The following is a 21,784-nucleotide window of genomic DNA, read 5'->3' on the forward strand; positions in this document are numbered from 1 at the left end:
TTGCTAAATCATGCCTACCCACTGTAGGCATGGGGCTCACAGACAATCCATTAGGGTTCGAATCCTGACTCGGCCACGTCTGCTGTGTGACCTTGGGCAAGTCACTTAACTTCTCTTTGCCCCAGTTACCTCATCTGTAAAATGGGGATTGTCTGTGAGCCCCTTGTGGGACATGGACTGTATTCAACCTGATTGTCTTGTATCTACCCCAGAGTATAGTACAGTGTCTGGCACATAGTAAGTTATGTTGCCAACTTGTACTTCCCAAGTGCTTAGTACAGTGCTCTGCACACAGTAAGTGCTCAATAAATACAATTGAATGAATGAATGAATGTTTAACAAACACCATTAAAAAACGTCAATCAGGGTGGGGCTCTGGTAAGTCTGTATGTGCCCATGCTAGGGAAACCCCATTTACAGTGGTAGGGGTTCCTGGGATTGGAGAAAGTCCTCTGGGTCTTGAAACTGGACCTCCTCCCTGGTAGTAATAATATAAAATCAAAGTACTAATGATAACAGTGGTATTCATTAAGTGTTTTCTACGTGTCAAGCACTGTACTAGGTGCTGGGGTAGTAATCAGTTTGGACACGATCCCTGTTCCCTGTTCTCCCCCTCTAGAGTGTAAACTCACTGTGGGCAGAGAACGTGTCTATGAACCCTGTTATATTGTTCCCTCCCAAGTGCCCTCTGCATACAGTAAGTGTTCAATAGATAAGATTAATTGATTGAGGGATTGATGGGGCTCACAGCCTATAAGATCCAGACAGTGCAGTTTACCTGGGTAAGCCAGTGCAACACTGCCTCTCTCAAAGGGCAGAAATCACTCCAGTGGTGGCCTGAGAGTCATTCATTCGTTCGTTCATTTATTCAGTCGTATTTATTGAGCGCTTACTGTGTGCAGGGCACTGTACCAAGCGCTTGGGAAGTACAAGTCGGCAACGTACGGAGACGGTCCCTACCCAACAACAGGCTCACAGTCTGGAAGGGGGTGTTTGGAGCAAGGTGGGCAATCTTTTGGTACCTTTCCAAGGTGGGCTGAATCAATCAGCTAATCAATGATATCGAGCTCTTAGTGAATGACCCTCCCGTCTGTTTGGACCCAGAGATTATGCCATTCTCTCAGCATGGATCTCCCTCCATACTAAAATCCACCAAACCATGTTTTCCCAAATTCAGCGTTTCCCAGAAGGCTTGGAGGTAAGTGACATTCCCCACCTCCTTGACAATGCCACCTTATCCGCCCCTTTAGCACTCATGGGTACATCGGTTTATTATTTATTTCCTTACTCGTGTTTCACTCTATGAGAGGGACCACCTTTTACTTCTATTACATAGTCTCCAAGCCTCTAATCCTGTCCTTGGTACCCAGTAGGTGTTCAGCACACCATTCTGCATGTAGTAGGTGCCCAGTACAATGGTGTGCATCTGGGAGGTGCTCAGTAAATGCTTTTGGTAACGTCTGTAAAGTGTCCTGCCTCAGTTTACCCCATCAGTCAGGGCAGGTGGCACTGCCTGGGTCCCTGTGGCATCTGTATTTGGGGTGATGGGGGAGGTTTGAGGCGGGGAGGGGAGGGATCTGGACCCGTGGTTCCCGGCTCTTGGTTGGGCCCATACCCTTAGAGCTTCCTGGGCCGACGGACCCAGATCTGGGAAGCAGTGTGGCCTAATGGGTAGAGCCCGATCCTGGAAATATGGAGGACCTGGGTTCTAATCATAGTTCTGCTGCTCATCGGCTCTGTGACCTTGGTTTCTTTGTGTGCCTCAGTTTCCTCAACTGTAAAATGGGGATTAAACCTGTTCTTCCTCCCGGTGAGCCCCATGCGGGACAGGGACTGTGCCCCACCCGATTTGCTTGTAGTAATAGTAACAATAATGATGGTATTTGTTATGCACTTACTATGTGCCAAGCCCTGTTCTAAGCACTGGGGTGGTTACAGGCTAATCAGGGCGAGGGGCTTACAGCGTGGCTCAGTGGAAAGAGCACGGGCTTGAGAGTCAGAAGTCATGGGTTCAAATTCCGGCTCCGCCAATTGTCTGCTGTGTGACCTTGGGCAAGTCCCTTAACTTCTCCGAGCCTCAGTTCTCTCATCTGTAAAATGAGGATTAAGACTGTGAGCCCCATGTGGGACAACCTGATTACCTTCTATCCTCCCAGCGCTTAGAACAGTGCTTTGCACATAGTGCTTAATAAATGTCATTATTATTATTATTATTAGTCTGCATCCCCATTTTACAGTTAGTCATCGAGGCCCAGAGAAGCAAAGTGACTTGCCCAACGTCACACAGCAGACAGGCGGCGGAGCCTCGGGTTTAGAATACATGAACCTCTGACCCCCAAGCCAGTGCTCTTGCCACTAGGTCATGCTGCTTTTCCACCCGAGCGCTTAGTACAGTAGCTGGCGCATAGTAAGCGCTTCACTCATTCATTCAATCATATTTATTGAGCGTTTACTGTGTGCAGAGCGCTGTACTAAGCACTTGGGAAGTACAAGTAAAGATGATTGATATTTATTGAGTGCTTACTGCATGCAGAGCACTGTACTAAGCGCTTGGGAAGTACAAGCTGGCAGCAGAAAGAGAGGGGCGATTAGGAAGGGTGCCAGGGACTCTCCTGAGGCACTGAGAAGCCCGGGCTCGGGAGTCTGAGGTCGTGGGTTCTAATTCTGACCACCACTTGTCAGCAGGGTGACTTTGGGCAAGTCACTTCACTTCTCTGGGCCTCAGTGACCTCATCTGCAAAATGGGGATGAAGACTGTGAGCCGCCCCGTGGGGCAACCTGATCACCTTGTATTCTCCCAGCACTTAGAACAGTGCTTGGCACATAGTAAGCGCCTAACAAATACCATCATCATCATTATTATTCATTAGTGAGCGGTACACTTGTTACCCGCCTGCCTTACCTCCTTCCCTTCCCCACAGCACCTATATATGTGTGTATATATGTTTGTACATATTACTCTATTTTACTTGTATATATCAATCAATCAATCGTATTTATTGAGCGCTTACTGTGTGCAGAGCACCGTACTAAGCGCTTGGGGAGTACAAGTATATATCTATTCTATTTATTTTATTTTGTCAATATGTTTGGTTTTGTTCTCTGCCTCCCCCTTCTAGGCTGTGAGCCCACTGTTGGGTAGGGGCCGTCTCTCTAGATGTTGCCAACTTGTCCTTCCCAAGCGCTTAGTCCAGTGCCCTGCACACAGTAAGCGCTCAATAAATACGATCGATTGATTGATCGATTGAGGAGGAGGAGGAGGAGGTGAATCCGGCTCCGGGTCCAGCAGGGTCCGGGTGTTGGCGGCGGCCGGGCCGGGGGAGAAGGGGGAGGCTCCTCGGCCTGCAGGGCGGGGCTGCCTGCACGGGGCTGCAGTGGGTTGCACGGGGCTGCACCGAGGCTGCGGGGGAGCTGCACCGGAGCTGCAGGGGGTTGCGGGGAGCTGTACCGGAGCTGCAGGGGGTTGCAGGGAGCTGCACCGGAGCTGCAGGGGGTTGCACGGAGCTGCACCGGAGCTGCAGGGGGTTGCACCGAGGCTGCACGGAGCTGCACCGGATTGCACGGATCCATCCCGGGTGCACGGCATCCCGCCCGCCCGCCTAGGAGCTGCTCCTGCTCCTCTTCTCTGGGCCTGGCCGTCTGCCGTCTGCTCTCAGGTCGGTGCCACCGCCCGGGGACGGGGGGACCCCCGCATCTTCACACTCTCTCCCCCCCCCCCAACTGCCCCGGCTCCATCCGGACAGACGGGAAAATAGTGCCCTCCCTCTGCCCATCCGCCAAGCTAGCCCTCTTCCTCCCTTCAAGGCCCTGCTGAGAGCTCACCTCCTCCAGGAGGCCTTCCCAGACTGAGCCCCTTCCTTCCTCTCCCCCTCGTCCCCCTCTCCATCCCCCTCATCTTACCTCCTTCCCTTCCCCACACCACCTGTATATATGTATGTATGTTTGTACATATTTATTACTCTATGTATTTATCTTGTACATATCTATTCTATTTATTTTATTTTGTTAGCATGTTTGGTTTTGTTCTCTGTCTCCCCCTTTTAGACTGTGAGCCCACTGTTGGGTAGGGACTGTCTCTATAGGTTGCCGTATATGTATATACGTTTGTACATATTTATTTTACTCTACTGATGTATTTATTTATCTTGTACATACCTATTCTATTTATTTTATTTTGTTAGCATGTTTGGTTTTGTTCTCCGTCTCCCCCTTTTAGACTGTGAGCCCACTGTTGGGTAGGGACTGTCTCTATAGGTTGCCATATATGTATATACGTTTGTACATATTTATTACTCTACTTATGTATTTGTCTTACTTGTACATATCTATTCTATTTTATTTTGTTAGCATGTTTGGTTTTGTTCTCCGTCTCCCCCTTTTAGACTGTGAGCCCACCGTTGGGTAGGGACTGTCTCTATAGGTTGCCATATATGTATATATGTTTGTACATATTTATTACCCTATTTATTTATCTTGTACATATCTATCCTATTTATTTTATTTTGTCAGTATGTTTGGTTTTGTTCTCTGTCTCCCCCTTTTAGACTGTGAGCCCACCGTTGGGTAGGGACTGTCTCTAGAGGTGGCCAACTTGGACTTCCCAAGCGCTTAGTACAGTGCTCTGCACACAGTAAGCGCTCGATAAATACGATTGATTGATTGATTGACCGGCCCGGGGACTCTTTTTCTGTGTGTGTGTGTGTGTGTGTGTGTGTGTGTGAATTCGGGGTGGGGGGTCCGTGCCTCCCCCAGGCTGCAGGGAAACATGCCCCCCATCCGTGCCCGGCTCCTGCTGGGCCCTCCCTCCCCCCGTGGTTGGCACCGCAGTCAGGAGGCCGCTTTGCTGCACCGGGCATAGGGCCTGCAGAGCCCAGGCCGGGGGGCAGGCAAGGAGGCACAGACCCCTATCCACGTGAAAAATAAAATCCAACGTGCTGCCCACCCACTCCCCCCCGTGCCTTTAGAAAAGTTGCCACTCAGTGACGCCTGCGGCTCCCCGCCGTGACCTCCAGCTGGGGTCACGGTTGGCCCTACAAGCATAGCAAGCATTACACGAGTGGCGTGAAGACCAAGGAAACCTTTCCACAGTGAAGCTGCTCCTTCCCACCTCCAGGCCCTGCAGCCAAAAAAGCAAAAAAAAAAAAAAGGTTCATTTTAAGGGGTTTCCATTTTAAATGCGGGTGGCCCGTCCTGCTTGGTGGTGGCAAAACGGATTGGATGTGGAATTTTCCCATCATATTCCTCCCCCCCACCCAGGCCGAAGCCGCACGTGTCCGGGATCGATGAAGATGGTTAGCACCTGGGCAGGCCTTGGCATTTTGTTCCCGAATGCGGGGGAGGGGGAAAAGAGATCTCAAAATGTCCCCAACTCGGGCCACGCTCTTCATGTTCCCCTTTTCCACCTTCTTGGTTTGGGGCCTTTTGGGCGGTTCTGGAAGTCTGGATAGTGGTGATAATCCTCCCCAAAACTACAGCAATGCAGATGCTATAGACTAATAGTAAATGAAACAGAAGTCCTTGCCTAGAGCCGAGAGTGAACTGGGTTCCCAAGGTCGAACGGGAAGCTGCAGTGAAACTTGAATATTGAAAACCTACAGGGACTATTCAGGAGCATCTCTGGAGTGCTAAGGTGAATCCCTTTTGTGGATAGTTTTTCTTTCTGCGTGTTTTTTGTTGACAGTGGGGATGGATGTGGTTTCTTTCTTCCTCTTCCTTTCATGGTAACTTACTCAAGCGAGGCACTCGGCAAAGTCTTTTGAAACGGGGACGTTTCGGCACTCTGGATGTTGAAAATATTGACTTGATCTGAATTCGCCCAACTGATTTAGACTAATTTATGAAATGAAGTGGTTTTCATGGGATAAGTTCATCAAATACATAGTGTCTCTTTGTAATGTTTCCTGGGACCTTCTTAGGATCTCCTACAAATTCTCTCCCTCTCTTTCTCCCCGATCTCCCCCTCTCTCTGTCTCCCCCCCTTCTCTTCCCTCTCTCCCTCTCTTCCCCCTCTTTCCCTCTGCCCCTATCCCTCCCCCCCAATATAATTTACCTGAAAACCATTTTTAGTAGGAGGATACATGTTATGACCTTCCAAGATGAAATTCTTGTAATTGTTAGGAAGCCACCATGAAACCTAATTAGATCAAATGGGTAATTCAGTTTATAGTTAGTAAATGAGTTGGGTTTTTAGGGAGGAGCTGTTTGACAGTTGCATCTGCTCTATGAAAACTTGGCTCAGAGGACTTTTTGCAGGTATACTTTTGTTAGGAAATATCCCTAAATCAGGAAAGCAATATGCACCTCAATTTCCCGGTTGTCTTTCTGATCCTCAGATAGTCAGCAAACGCATTGACTCACAAGGGACAAGCAAGGTGAATCGATCAACAAAACCAAAAAAGTGAAATGAAGAACTAGTCAGCAGGTGCCTGTATTGTATCATAATACATGTATGTCTTCTGTAGGGAGGATCAATGTAAAGTTTGAGATTTCAAGGCTCATTCTAGGAACAGTATGCAGTCACACTTAAGGCTGATTGTCCCTTGTATCTAAATCATAAGCCCCTGGGCACGACCTGGTCTTTTATGGGGGCTGTTGTCTTTTCCTACACCTTGTCTTGGGCTTAAATCTTGTTTCCTCAATGTCCTCTAACATCTGCCGCTTCCCAGTCGCCTTCCTGCTTTGTTTTGGGCCTCATAGTCATTTTCTCCCAGGTCCTCCCTGCCCTTCCTTTTTGCCTTTCCTCGACCTCTAATTTCAAGATTGGTGGGTGTTACAGTCTTGCTTCCTCTTGCACATCTCCAGGTGGTGAAATCTGAGTTTGAAGATGGCTTCTCAAGGTCTCCCCCAGCTGTAATGGTTTAGAGCGTGTGGGCAGGGAAAGGGGCTACCAACTCTGTTGTATGTACTCTCCCAAGAGTTTAGTGCAGTGCTCTCTGCACACAGTAAGCGCTCAATAAATACCATTGGTTGATTGAAAGCAATCTTTTGGGAACTATAGTAGCAACTGAAAGCATGAAGATCCTAAAATGTAGAACAGTTGAAACGTTGTCAATTCCTGAAAGGAAACCAAAATCAGTTAGTACCCAGGACAGCGTACATGCCAGAGTGCTCCTGGTTGCTTTTCATTTAGTGCTTTGAGTTGCAACAGAGAATGATTTCCTTCGACAGGACAACTGGGTTTCTTGTCTCTTCAAGAGTTTGGGCAGACTCAGGCAGGTGTGTTGGAATGGGAGGGCATGCAGTGAGATGGCAAGCCATCTTAAATTCTTTGTGCCTCAGTTCCCTCATCTGTCAAATGGGGATTAAGACTGTGAGCCCTATGTGGAACAAATACTGTGTCTAAGCCGATTATCTAGGATCTGTAAAACGGGGATTAAGACTGCGAGCCCCACGTGGGACAACCTGATTACCTTATATCCCCCCCCAGTGTTTAGAACAGTGCTTGGCACATAGTAAGCGCTTAACAAATGCCATCATCCTCATCATCCCCAGTGCTTAGAACAGTGCCTGGCACATAGTAAGCGCATAGGAAATACCACTATTATTATCGCTAACTGTTCCCTCTCGACTGTAAGCTCGTTATGGGCAGGGGATGTGTCTGCTGTAGTGTTATATTGTACTCTCCCAAGCTCTTAGTACAATGCTCTGCACACAGTAAGCCCTCAGTAAATACGATGGATTGCTAACAAGTTCACAACTTCTTAGGTGTGTGAGTGTTAAGTGAAGCAAATTCTGTGATTGGTGGCTAGGCTGTTGGATACTGCTTCAGGAAGCATCATGGTCTGTTGGGAAGAGTAGAAGCCTGCGAGTCGGAGGACCTGGTTTCTAACCCTGGTTCCACCACTTGTCTGCTCTGTGACCGTAGGCAAGTCACTTAACTTCCTTGTGCTTTACCTCATTTGTAAGATGGGAGATAAATTCCTGTTCTTAACCTGGGAATCCTCTGTGGGACAGGGACTGTATCTACCTCTCCCATTGCTTGGCACATGTATGTGCTTTGTGAATGCCACAATTATTATTATTATCATTATTTTTGTAATTTAGCTGAGTGAACCTTGTGAGAATAAAGCGTCATACTGGTAAGGATGGATTTTCTTGAGTGGCTCCTAAATTTAGTATACTGTACTAAGTGCTTGATAAGTTCTAGAAACCTTACCAATTCTCATGGAATCTGCCCTCTTAACAGGAACTAAACACTTAAATATTACTCAGTTTAAAAAATAAAATTTTAGTGTGGATTGTCTTCAGATGTATTTTGGATAAGAGACCAAGCAAATTGTTATAACTTTTCTCTATCCTTCCTGGTCAAGTCGGTCATATTCATTCATTCAGTTGTATTTATTGAGTGCTTACTGTGTGCAGAGCACTGTACCAAGCGCTTGGGAAGTACAAGTCGGCAACATCTAGAGACAGTTCCTACCCAGCAACGGGCTCACAGTCTTGAAGGGGGAGACAGACAACAAAACAAAACGTGTATATTAAAGCCACTTACGTCCATATTCGTCATTTATTGATTTCTATCGTCTGTCTCCCTGCTTCTAGACTGTCAGCTCGTGGTGGGCTGGGGATATGTCCGTTATAATTGTTGTTTTGTCTTTTCCCCCTTTAGACTGTAAGCTCTTTGTGGTCTGGGAACATGTCTACCAACTCTGTACTTTCCCAAGCATTTAGTACAGTGCTCTGCCCACAGTAAGTGCTCAGTAAATACCATTGATTCAGCATTTAGCACATTGTTGGTGTTTCTAAGTATGAAATGATGGCAATTTGAGGTCTGAATAAGTCTGTGAGAGGAAATTGCTTGAGATCACATATCTCTTTGTATCCTTAACTATAGCTTTTCTACCCTGAATGCAGTAGTACATAAACATGCTCTGGAAGTTAGTCAAAACTGACCTAAATTGTTAGTCACAATTGGTATGTCACAACAGAAGCAAAAATAATTGCATAGAGTCAAATTCTAAAGCTAAGTGGATACTATGCTAATATCCCAGGGCAAAATCATATTCTCCATGGATATAGGGAGGAATTGTTTTGTATAATAATGATTGTGATGTTTAAGTGCTGAGTGTGTGCCAATCTTTGTACTAAGAATTTTGTTTCTAAATTTGGTTACATACTTATCTCTCTGAAGTGAGGGGGATAAAAACAATCAGGGAATAAGTAAGTGGGATTGTTTTCTGTTTCGAATAGATTCTTCAAAAGTGAATGAGCTGCAAGAAATCAACCCTTGCTTCAAAACCTTTTCAAAATTTTATGGGAGACCGTGCTTGGAGATGAGTGATCTGAAGTCATTTCGATGTCGCAGAGTAACAGTAGGAAGCTGAACGATGAAAAGACCCTAAGTCCTGCGATCACAATCCCGAGAGTTAGGCAAAGCAAAACCTGACCCTGTAGGTCCACAGAAAAGTTGTCTGTAATGAAAGTTTCCAGACAGTAAGCTCGCTGTGAGCAGGGAACGTCAGCCAGCTCTGCTGTATGGTACTCTCCCAAGCACAAAGTAAGGGCTCAATAAATGCCATTGATGAGAACATCAGAATTATTAGAGTCATGAGGCAAAACCAAGTTGACTTCCACCAGCACTAGGGCCAGTTACGGAGTTGAATCTTTTTTATTTGATAGTCTTATTTCCTACATTCTCTCACATGTTTGAATATTGCTACCTTTCATAAAGAGACTTTTTCCATACGTAAAGGGCTTTATTAACTGGGTGGTCCCTCCAGATGGATTCAAAATGCATTGCTTTTTCAGGAAACAAAGAAAACGTGGCCATCTCGGTAGATGTCATCCTAAAAAGGTGGTAGGTTTGGCGTCTAGTAAAAAGGCGTCTCGTTTTGTTGTAAATACAAAATTTTGAATGTATGTCTTCATTAGGCACTTGTGGTATAGGTATTTTAAAATTTTTCTTTACTGGTATAAGCTTAAACATTCTCTGGGAATTGGTATGTTTAGTGTGACCAGGTTTTGTACCTGACATCGTTGAGAACCCTGTACTAAGCACTTGGGGAAGTACAATACAACGGAGTTGCTATAGATATGATCCCTGCCCATTAGAAGCCTGTAGTCTGTAGGGGGAAGCAGACATTAAAATAAATAAATGCCGTCACATCTTTCCTCCATGTAGGTCTACATTATGATGGTCTAGCTGGTATTCGTTTGACTGTGTTCTGTTTAACTTTTGTATATAGTTTAAGGTCTTGGAGTCCATTTTTTAGCCCACACTCATATCCTAAGTTTTGCAGCTCTCAAATGGTATTCTTATTTCATTGGGACTAATGATTTAAGTCCATTATTTTTAAGTAAAACTGTTCAAAACATTAACTCTGTCAGATTTTAAAAAATATATAAATAGAGTGCTGTCATCAAGTCCGTCTGAAAAAAGCTGTGAGGCATCAAGATTCTGTTCTACCCTAGAATTTCCATAAAATCAGCTCAAGATGACACACTGAGAAGAAAAGACCAGCTATCTTTCAAAACAATGGTTCTTCCTGTGTCACTTGAACTATCCTGAGTGACAAAATATCCATATCCAGATTACTAAACTCAGTCTCTCATGCATGGTGTTATCCCTTTTGTATTGCAGTACATAAAGTCATCCTTCGCTTCCACTGACAGTAAGACCCCTACTAAGTTTTCACAGTGTTACCATTTCAGTCTTGACTTATCACAGCATAAACTTGGAGCGAGAGGAGGGAAGACGGTAGGAGTATATCATTGATTGATTGGGTAGAGCAGCGTAACCTAGTGAAGCAGCGTGCTCAGTGGAAAGAGCACAGGCTTTGGAGTCAGAGGTCATGGGTTCAAATTCCAGCTCTGTCAGTTGTCAGCTGTGTGACTTAGAGCAAGTCTCTTAACTTCTCTCTTCTCTGTGCTTCATTTACCTCATCTGTAAAATGGGGATTAAGACTGTGAGCCCCCTGTGGGGCAACCTGATCACCTCGTAACCTCCCCAGCGCTTAGGACAGTGCTTTGCACATAGTAAGCGCTTAATACCAAAATTATTATTATTATTAGTGGAAAGAACAGGGGCCTGGGAGACAGAGGAGCTGGGTTCCAATGCCGGCTGTACCCGCTGGGACTGGTCACTTCTCCAGTCATTATTATTCACCCAGCTATTGTCTAGTTAGAAGCAGCGTGGCTTAGTGGAAAGAGCACAGGCTTGGGTGTCAGAGGTCAAGGGTTCTAATTCTGCCTCCACAACTTGCCAGCTGCGTGACTTTGGGCAAGTCACCTCACTTCTCTGTGCCTCAGTGACCTTATCTGGAAGATGGGTATTAAGACTGGGGCAACCTGATTACTTTGTATCTACCCCATTGCTTAGAACAATGCTTGGCACATAGAGGTTAAATAAAAATACCATCATTATTATTCTCAGTGCCCCAGTTTCTTTATCTGCAAAATGGAGATTCATTACCTGTTCTAGTCCCCCACTTAGACAGTGAGCCCCACGTGGGACAGGGAATGGGTCTCACCTGATCAACTTGTATCTGTCCCAGTGCTTAGAATAGTGTTTGGCACCTAATAAATTCTTAAATAAAATAATAATAATAGGGCAAGAACAAGGCTAGTGGAGCATCTGTGCTGGAAACAAATATTTTGCCTAAATCTAGATTTCTGACAGGTTAAGGTTGAGGTGGCAGTTTCCGGATTTTTTCATTCCTTCCTCCAGTCCCACGCTCATTTTCCAGATTCCCAGCACCCCCCCGGAATGTCTTTTCGAGAGGGGAGGGGCACCCAGGCCCCGGAGAGTGTGGAGGGAGATGGTGACTACCTTTACAGATCAATCATTGTCCCCCAAGCCACAGTCTAGAGACCCTGGTCTAGAAGCAGGAGTCTGGGTGGATCCTTCTGGACCATAGACTCTTTGTGGGCAGGGAACATGTCTACCAATCCTCTTGTACTCTCCCAAGCACTTAGTACAGTGCTCTGCACACAGTAAGCACTTAGTAAATTCCAGTGATGATGACGGGGGCTGTAGTCAAATGGAAAACTCACTGCTAGAATACTTACCTTGGCCACCTGGGGAAGAGAATTCCAGGGCACTCCACTGAAAGAGCTTCCCTTCCGTATTTAGGAGATTTAAATCTGGAGTTGATTATCTGCCAAATCCCAGCTGAATGCAATGGAAGGTTTAGGTCACTTCTCAGTTTCAAAATAATCCCGGTTGCAGCTCTTTAGTGGGAAGTGGTCTGCCTCTTCCTTCTCCCACACTCTGAGGTAATCTGGCTGAGCATTTTCTCCTGTAATAGTATTATTGTTATTATTAATAATTATAAATTGTGATATTTGTTAAGCACTTAATACATGCCAGGCACTGTACTAAGCCCTGGGGTGGATACGAGCAAATCAGGTTGGACACAGTCCCTGTCCCACATGGGGCTTACATTCTCAACCCCCATTTTACAGATGAGGTAACTGAGGCATAGCGAAGTGAAGTGACTTGCCCAAAATCACACAGCCGACGTGTCAGAGCTGGGATTAGAACCCAGGCCTGTGCTGTATCCACTAGGCCATACTGCTTCTCCCTCGGCCACACTGCTTGATCTTGAGATGATTGAACCCATTTTTCAATCAAGTGAATAAAGTGCAGACTCCATATCATAGTTTGCAGAAACAGTTTCGTGTTATCACAGATTTGTTAGTGAACAGGATTGATTTTCATGTTTATAAAATTACTTGCTTAATCCTCTTATGTTCACCGCATTACCAAGCAGTAGAACTGAGTGATCAGTTTCAATGAAAAGGGTCATTTATTAGCCTGAAGGAGCAGCTATGTTTTTGTCAGTTTGAGGATGAAACCTGGGGCATTTTCTGCTGCCTCTTTAAACCTCACTTTGGAAAGGTCCAGAAAAACCCTCATGAGAAGCAATATGGCTTAATGGAAACAGCACAGGTTTGGGAGTCAGAAGGACCTGAGTTCTAATTCTGGCTTTGTTGTTTGCTTGCTGTGCATCCTTGGGCAAGTCACTTAAATTCTCAGTGCCTCAGTTTCCTCAACTGTAAAATGGGGATTAAAATATCTGTTTTCCCACCTACTTAGACTGTGAGCCCCTTGCAGGACAGGGACTGTGTCTAAATTACTTTGTACCTACCCCAATCCTTAGAGCAGTGTTTGACACATATTAAGTGCTTAGCAAATGCCATTAAAAAAAATGAGTCTCAGGTGACCAAAGCCTTTATTGGTTATCTGACTTTCCCCAAGTCAGGCTGTCCTTTGTGCTCACACCTAGGATCACACTTATCTTTTTCTTTTTTTATGGCATTTGTTAAGCGCTTACCATTATGTCAGGCACTGCACTAAACTCTTGGGTAGATACAAGCTAATCAGGTTGGACATAGTCCACATCCCACATGGGACTCAGTCTTAATCACCATTTTGCACATGAGGTAAACGAGGCACAGAGAAGTTAAGTGACTTTCCCAAGGTCACAAAGCAGACGAGTGGCAGAGCCAGGATTAAAACCCAGGTCCTTAATAATAATAATAATAATGGCATTTATTAAGCACTTACAGTGTGCAAAGCACTGTTCTAAGCATGAGGGAGGTTACAAGGTGATCAGGTTGTCCCACGGGGGGCTCACAATCTTAATCCCCATTTTACAGAAGAGGTAACTGAGGCACAGAGAAGTTAAGTGACTTGCCCAAAGTCACACAGCTGACAATTGGTAGAACTGGGATTTGAACCCATGAACTCTGACTCCAAAGCCCATGCTCTATCCACTAGGCCATATCTCCCTGGCTGGGTGGTGATTTTTTCCCCTCTAGGTCTGTGGTAATCAGCAGACACACTTAGGATTTCATCCCCCTGACAGTCACTGCCCCCTTTTCAGCAATTGACCATCAGTCAATGGTATTTATTGAGCATTTACTGCATGTAGAGCGTTGTTCCAAGTGCTTGGAAGAGTGCAGTACAGCAGAGTTGGTAGACATGTTCCCTGCCCACAAGAAGTTTATAGTCCAGAGGGAGCAAGTCATGGAGAACACAGTCCTCTAGACTAAGCTCCTTGTGGGCAGGGAATGTGTGTACTAACTCCGTTACATTGTACTCTCCCAAGTGCTTAGTACAGTGGTCTGCCCATAGTAAGCGTTCAATAAATATGATTGGTTGATTGATAGAGGAGGCTGGGGAAATGATTCAGGCTGACCCGTGGAAGGGACTTTACTACTGTGCTTGGCCCCTGAACTTAATTTGTGCTGATCCCAGAAGCTCCTTTGGCTGAGCTGAGGTGGGAGGAATTGAGTCCAAGGAGAGAGGCTGGCAGCCGCAGGACACTGCCTGAGGAGGCGAGAAGCAGGCAATCGATCGATCAATCAATCAGTGGTATTCACCACGCAGGGCACTGTACTAAGCGTTTGGGAGAGTACATTACAATAGAGCTGGCAGACACGATCCCTGCCCTCAGGGAGCTTGCAGTCTAGTGAATTAGCAGAACCTCTGCTCTTCAAATCCCTGCGCCCCGCATTCCACTCTCAAGCTTGCCAGGTTGGCAGGAGACAGTTTAATTCCCCCGGAAAATGTCTGCTGTGTAGTGCACGGTCACCCCTGGGTCTGCACCCTGTGGGTGCCCAGTGCCTGCTTGAGGGGGATGGTGACTTTTCTGAGTCACAGCATGGCCCACTGACTCACAGGCCTGGGAGTCAGAGGACCTGGGTTCGAATGCAGTTTCTACTTTGACCCAAGGCAAGTCATTTAACTTCTGTCACCTCAGTTACCCCATCTGTAAAATGGGAATAAAGCACGTGTTTTCTCTCTCTCTCCCTGCAAGCCCTGTGTGGGATGGGGACTGTGTCTGACTGGATTATCTTGTATCTACCCCAGCGCTTAGTACAGTGATTGGTACCTAGTAAGTGTTTAACAACCACCACAGTATTGTTGCTGTTCTTTCTCGATCAGCAGCCTCAAGCACATCCAGATGAGTGGTAATTTGTTGATTGTAAGGGCCCAAGTCACAGCTGAGACCTGCCCTCGTAGAACACAGTGTGGGTCGATTGCGCTTTTGAGTTTTATCTCCTCTTTTGCCCCTCAAGTTTTACAAAATGTATGAAGCTTTATTTTTTAAAAAGCTTTGGCAACTGTGTCATTGCTGTTGGGTTGGAATCAGTTTATTCCCAGCTTCTTGATCTTATTTAAATATAGGTGGGACAAAAACACCTCTGAAGTCTGGTATGAGACTTCAGAACGCAGGCAGTTACCTTTAGGCATGGCAGTAATTTTGAAAATTAAAAGTACTTCAGGGACAAAACTCGTAACTTTATTCCAGGGATTTGTCTGATGCTTCTTTGGGTAGCCATTTGGGTGTCTGGTTACTATTTGAACAGAAAGATGAATCTGTTCCATTCCTAGTAACGGTATTGTTTTCTGTTTTGTATGTGTTAATATTTGGATTATGGTTCATACTTAAAAAAACCCTTCAAAACCCTTTTCCAGCCTTACGTAAAAGGGATGAAGCACCCATTAGATTCGTTATTATCAAAAGAAGCTTGGAATCATCCTGCTCGTTTCTCTGCAGCAAATTTGAAATAGATTTTTGGAGAGGGGATGGTGGCCTGTTGTAAAATGAATTCTTCAGAGTTTGGCAGCTGAACCCAAAAAATTCCCTATAGTACTCAACTACAGGTTCAGAGTTCTTTTCTCACTCTTATTATCACTTGTTTTTTTATAATGCTTAAGTATGTTTTAGATGATTTATTTTTCTAGATAGAATGCTTGTGCATTATGCTTTAGCAGAGTTTGTCCCCATGGATCAGTATTGCTAAAATTTTGGGCTGGAGGAAGAGAGTATGTGTTTGGGGGAAGAATTGAGCAAGGTCAGTCAATCACTTGCATTTATTGAATGCTTACTGTGTGCAGAACGCTGTACTAAGCTCCTCGGAGAATACAGTATACAGTAATAGTAACTATGGTATTTGTTAAGCACCTACTATGTGCCAGGTACTATACTAAGCGCTGAGGTGGGTACAAGCAAATCGGGTTGGACACAGTCCCTGTCCCACGTGGGGCTCACAGTCTCAATCCTCATTTTGCAGATGAGGGAACTGAGGCCCAGAGAAGTGAAGCTACTTGCCCAAGGTCACACAGCAGACAAGTGGCAGAACTGGGATTAGAACCCATGACCACCGGATTCCCAGGCTTGTGCTCTGTCCACTACGCTATGTTCCCTGCCCACAATAAGCTTACAGTTGAGAAGGGGAGTGGTGGTATGATCAGTGTGTAGTGGCCCAAGCAGAAGGGGAAATTTGGAAATCCGTTTTTTCCGACCCATGCTTCTAGTCATCGACTCTTCCGAGGCGATGACCTCATGAAAATCCTGCCAGATAGCGAGATTCTAAGAGCTCCAGAAAAGAATGGGGTACCTTCCTTAGTAGCCCATTTTGGAGAGTAGCAACCATTTCTACTCAGGGGCTCAGTCTACCCAGACTGAGCCCCTTCCTTCCTCTCCCCCTCGTCCCCCTCTCCATCCCCCCCATCTTACCTCCTTCCCTTCCCCACAGCACCTGTATATATGTATATATGTTTGTACATATTTATTACTCTATTTATTTATTTATTTTATTTGTACATATCTATTCTATTTTATTTTGTTAGTATGTTTGGTTTTGTTCTCTGTCTCCCCCTTTTAGACTGTGAGCCCACTGTTGGGTAGGGACTGTCTCTATATGCTGCCAATTTGTACTTCCCAAGCGCTTAGTACAGGGCTCTGCACATAGTAAGCGCTCAATAAATACGATTGATGATGATGATGATTTCTAGCCCTCACTTTTCAGGGCACCGGTCGGGTCAGTGTCTGCTCATGTTTACCTTTAAGGTGGCCTCTCTGTGGGGACAGGTCAAGAGGATGCTTGGGCCCGCCCTGGGAGAGGGGCCTGAGGCAAATACCCCATGTGACGAAGCGACCCAAGTCATTTCTCATAGGAACAGTTCTATAGCCCTTTCTATCGCCCCAGGGCTCTCCTTATATCCATCGGCCATTGGTTTTTTTTCCCCTTAACCTGTGGGGTCCAGAAGCAGATACGCTGTTCCTCCAGCTTCTGACCAGCGCTCGGCCTAAGAAGTGATGTCCTTACGTTTCTGCTTTCTGCCGTCCTGTTTATTCACCCCAGGTTTGGGTTTCCTTTTTACAACCTCATCATTTTGCTGGCTTATGCTTTGCTGATTATACACCGTGAACCTTGGACCTTTTTCAACCTCGTACCCCTTCGAGTACTTGAGCAGTTCATTTTTCCGGTACAAGTTGTCTCCATTCATTCATTGTCGTATTTATTGAGCGCTTACTGTGTGCAGAGCATTGTACTAGGCGCTTGGGAAGTACAAGTTGGCAACATATAGAGACGGTCCCTACCCAACAGCGGGCTCACAGTCCCCACTTAGCTTCATTGTGTTTTTTTTTTTTAACCTCCCCCAGTCCTCTAGTTGGAACCCTGTCCTTCAAGATAATAATAATAATGGTATTTGTTAGGCGCTTACTATGTGCCAAGCACTGTTCTGAGTGCTGGGATAGATACAAGGTGATCAGGTTATCCCACGTGGGGCTCACAGTCTTAATCCCCATTTTCCAGATGAGGTAACTGAGGCACAGGGAAGGTAAGCGACTTGCCCAAAGTCACACAGCTGACAAGTGGCGAGATTTGGTCACTCACTGCCCCTGGCTCTGTTCAAGAAGTAGCATGGCCTAGTGGAAGGAGCACGGGCCTGGGAAGCCCTGGGTTCTAATCCCGGCTCCACCCCTTCTCTGCTGTGTGGCTCTGGACGAGTCACTTCACTTCTCCTGTGGGCAAAATGGGGATTCAATACCTATTTTCCCTCCTACTCAGATTATGAGCCTCATGTGGAACCTGATTACCCTGTATTTACCCCAGCGTTTAGTACAGTACTCGACATATAGTGAACTCTTAACAAATGCCATTATCCAGGTTATTGATGAAGACGCTAAATCCGCCAAACCGAGGAACTGACCTTAAGAGGAGTCCTTTTAAGTCCAGCTGCTGACCACACTTTGAATATGACTCAGTTTTATACCTGCCTAATGGTCTCACTTCTGAAGGCAGAACAAAAAAGCTTTCTGAGCTAGGAGTTTCCCTTTTATCAGACAGCTGTCTCTATAGAAGATTAATCTCTCTCCCCCTTTTTATTTACACTTGTGATCCTGAATAAGTTTATCCATAGCTCATTTGCCTGAGAACTGCATAACAGTCTTTCGAGAGAGAAATTGCTGTAAACCTGTCAATCTGGGAGGTGGTTTTAAGAGCTCTAGGTCTGAGGTTGAGGATGGGGGATAGACCTCCATTTCTGAGCACTTGTCACGCCTCTCTCGTTCTTGCTGGGGATTTCTTGCTTATTCTGAAGTAGCAGGGCCATTGATAGGGGCCACTCTGCATGTTGGAGTTTTCCGCATGAGGAGGAAAGGGAGAATCTTCGGGTTGCCCTGTTCCCCATCGATCCAAGATTTAGAGCTTCCTTAGTTTGGGGTGAATGAGGCTTGTCTAAGTGGAAACGCTGTAGGAGGAGGGGCTGTATTTGGAAAAGAATCTCGCTACTCCAGCCCGTCAAAATAATGATTCGTATCAGTAATAGGATTGTTTTGTCAGGTTCCACGAAATTACCGGTAAGTGACCCACACTTCTGACAAGGGGATAGTTTTCTAGCTACAGATGAATTGTATTTCAGTAAAGCAAGTTGGGGGCGGATGAAACGACTAAGAAGTACGGGCAAAAATATCAGTTGCTCGGATGGGCTCTGGGCTGGCTTTGTAGAAGCAGAGTACGGGGGGCAGGAGTTGAACTTGGCCCCATCAGAATTAGATTTCACAGAGCTGAAATTGCTACGTCTGATCAAGCAGAAACTCCTGACCATTGTGTTCAAAGCTCTCTACCACTATTCCCCCACTTCCATGTTATCCCTCTCCCGGATTGTAAGCTCCTTGAGGGCAGGGATCATGTCTCCCAACCCTATCTCTTGAACTCTCCAAAGTGCTTAGAACAGTGCTCTGGGCACAGTAAGCACTCAATACCATGGATTGATACTTCCACCTCCCACTCATCCCAAGCGGACCTTCTAAATGTACTTGATTGTTGCCTCTCCTGCCTCTGACCCCTCATCTTATTGTTTCCCTTGTCTGAAATTCCCCTCAATCAATCAACCGTATTTGAGCGCTTACTGTGTGCAGAGCACTGTACTAAGCGCTTGGTACGTATACTCTCCCCATCTTTGGATACTTCCTGAAATCCCACCTGCATTAGGAAATCTTCCTCAGTTAAATCTCAGCATGTCAGTCCAACTGTCACTCATAACATCATGTATCTCTACCTATCCCCTGCACATATGATGATTCCACCCAGTTCTGCCAGAACACATACTTTCAGTGTCTTTTAGGTAGAATGTTGTCGGAGGATTGGGAAAGTGTCTTCTGACAGCGGGAGCCTGTTGAGATTTGGGACACAGTGATGTTAGTAGAAATAGCTTGCATGAATGACCATAGGTACATGGCATTGGACGCAAAGAGCACATTAGTGACTTTTCTGTAGCATAGAGTATTGCGTATTCAGTTATTCATATTCACTTATTCATTCAGCTATTTCCCCTTGATATATTTATGCTGTTATTTGTGTGTATCCTCATTCCTTCTCTTGATCCTACTATTTGTAAATAATTTAAATTAGTCTGGCTCCCCCATCAGCTCGTGAGCTTCTAGCAGGCAGAAAACATGTCTTTGGCGTCTGCCGTCCTCTCCTAAGTGCTTAGCACTGTGCTCTGCACAGGGTAGGTGCTCAGTAAATATTGACTGATTGCCCCGTGGGGTTCAGAGGTCATGCTGTTTGGTTGGATTTGAGCCATTTGTGACAGAGGAGTCTGATACATGACTGCCAATCCCTTTGGTACAGTGTGTGTATAAAGTTTGTTCCTTGTCATACAGAAGCTTTTGAATCCTGAATGCGCCTCTGCCTCTTGGCATTGCAGTCTTTATTGACCCACTTTGGGTCACTCCTGTCTCCCATCTGCCCTCCCCCATAACACACTGTCTGTGGTTTTGCTTTATTGCCTCTGAAACGTTTCTTCTGTCTTCTTTATGTGTGGGAGGCTAATAGTGGAAGAGGCTGGACCTCTCCATTGCAATCAGAAATTAGCTTCTGGGCTGCCTCCTGATCCGTGAAATGGAGCTTAAGGAGACACAAGGTCTTTGGGCATTGCCTGAGAGCCTCTGGATTGAGGCTTTTAATCATCCCATTGTCTTTTTAAAATGTTCAATTTAAAATTTTTTCTGTTTATTGATAAACTGTTCTCTCCAAAGTGCTCAGTACAGTGCTCTGCACACAGTAAGTGCTCAATAAATGTGATTGAATGAAAAAATATATATATGTTTATATGTATATGTATATTATATGTATATATGTCCTGTATATATGTTTATATGTTTGTACATATTTATTACTCTATTTATCTTGTACATATCTATTTTATTTTGTTAGTATGTTTGGTTTTGTTCTCTGTCTCCCCCTTCTAGACTGTGAGCCCCTTGTTGGGTAGGGACCGTCTCTATATGTTGCCAACTTGTACTTCCCAAGCGCTTAGTACAGTGCTCTGCACACAGTAAGCGCTCAATAAATATGATTGATTGAATGAATAATAATAATTCATTCATTATTCATTCATTAAGAGAAGCAGCTTGGCTCAGTCGAAAGAGCACGGGCTTTGGAGTCAGAGGTCATGGGTTCAAACCCTGGCCCCGCCAATTGTCAGCTGTGTGACTTTGGGCAAGTCACTTAACTTCTCTGTGCCTCAGTTACCTCATCTGTAAAGTGGGGATTAAGACTGTGAGCCCTCCGTAGGACAACTTGATCACCCTGTAACCTCCCCAGTGCTTAGAACAGTGTTTTGCACATAGTAAGCACTTAATAAATGCCATTATTAATAATAATAATTAATAATAATAATGGTATTTGTTAAGCACTGTTCTAATCAATCGTATTTATTGAGCGCTTACTATGTGCAGAGCACTGTACTAAGCGCTTAGGTAGATAAAAGGTAATCAGGTTGTCCCATGTGGGGCTCACAGTCTTAATCCCCATTTTCCAGATGATGTCACTGAGGCACAGAGAAGTGAAGTGACTTGCCCAAAGTCACACAGCTGACAAGTGGTGGAGCCGGGATTAGAACCCACGACCTCTGACTTCCAAGCCCGTGTTCTTTCCACTAAGCCATGCTGCTTCTCAAAAGTACTACTACTAAAGTAGACTGTAAACTGTAAGCTCGTTGTGGGCAGTGAATACGTCTACCACCTCCATCATATTGTGCTCTCCCAAGTGCTCAGTACAGCACTTGAGAAGCAGCGTGGCTCAGTGGAAAGAGCATGGGCTTGGGAGCCAGAGGTCATGGGTTCTAATCCCGGCTCCGTCACTTGTCAGCTGTGTGACTTTGGGCAAGTCACTTAAGTTCTCTGGGCCTCAGTTCCCTCATCTCTAAAATGGGGATGAAGACTGTGAGCCCCACGTGGGACAACGTGATCACCTTGTATCTCCCCCAGCACTTAGAACAGTGCTTCGCACATAGTAAGCACTTAACAAATGCCATTATTATTATTATTACAGTGCTCTGCACATGGTAATCATTCAGTAAATATGATTGAGAGTAGTAGCATTTATTAGTTGCTTGCTGTGTAGCACACTCTACAAGGCACTGTACTCTTCTCAGAGTGGGCATCCGTACAGTACTGTTGTTACTATTAATGGATAGTTGTGGATGCTTTAATTTGGAGCCGGTAATGAAATTTTGCTATTTCAAGGCTTTTGACGT

At 45.4% G+C, this 21,784-nt stretch overlaps 1 protein-coding gene across 2 annotated transcripts in view; it reads left to right on the forward strand.

Annotated features, from left to right (window-relative positions):
• The first annotated feature begins 3,574 nt into the window (after positions 1–3,574).
• OSBPL6 (oxysterol binding protein like 6) overlaps positions 3,575–21,784 on the forward strand; it is a 131,392-nt gene continuing 113,182 nt past the window's right edge. For both annotated transcript variants that reach the window (XM_038751557.1, XM_038751555.1), the window contains exon 1: positions 3,575–3,656. The gene's annotated coding sequence lies outside the window, so the exon portion shown is untranslated. The remainder of the gene's footprint in view (positions 3,657–21,784) is intronic.

The sequence above is a fragment of the Tachyglossus aculeatus genome, chromosome 9 (genome assembly GCF_015852505.1).
Source record: "Tachyglossus aculeatus isolate mTacAcu1 chromosome 9, mTacAcu1.pri, whole genome shotgun sequence".
NCBI classification, from domain to species: domain Eukaryota; kingdom Metazoa; phylum Chordata; class Mammalia; order Monotremata; family Tachyglossidae; genus Tachyglossus; species Tachyglossus aculeatus.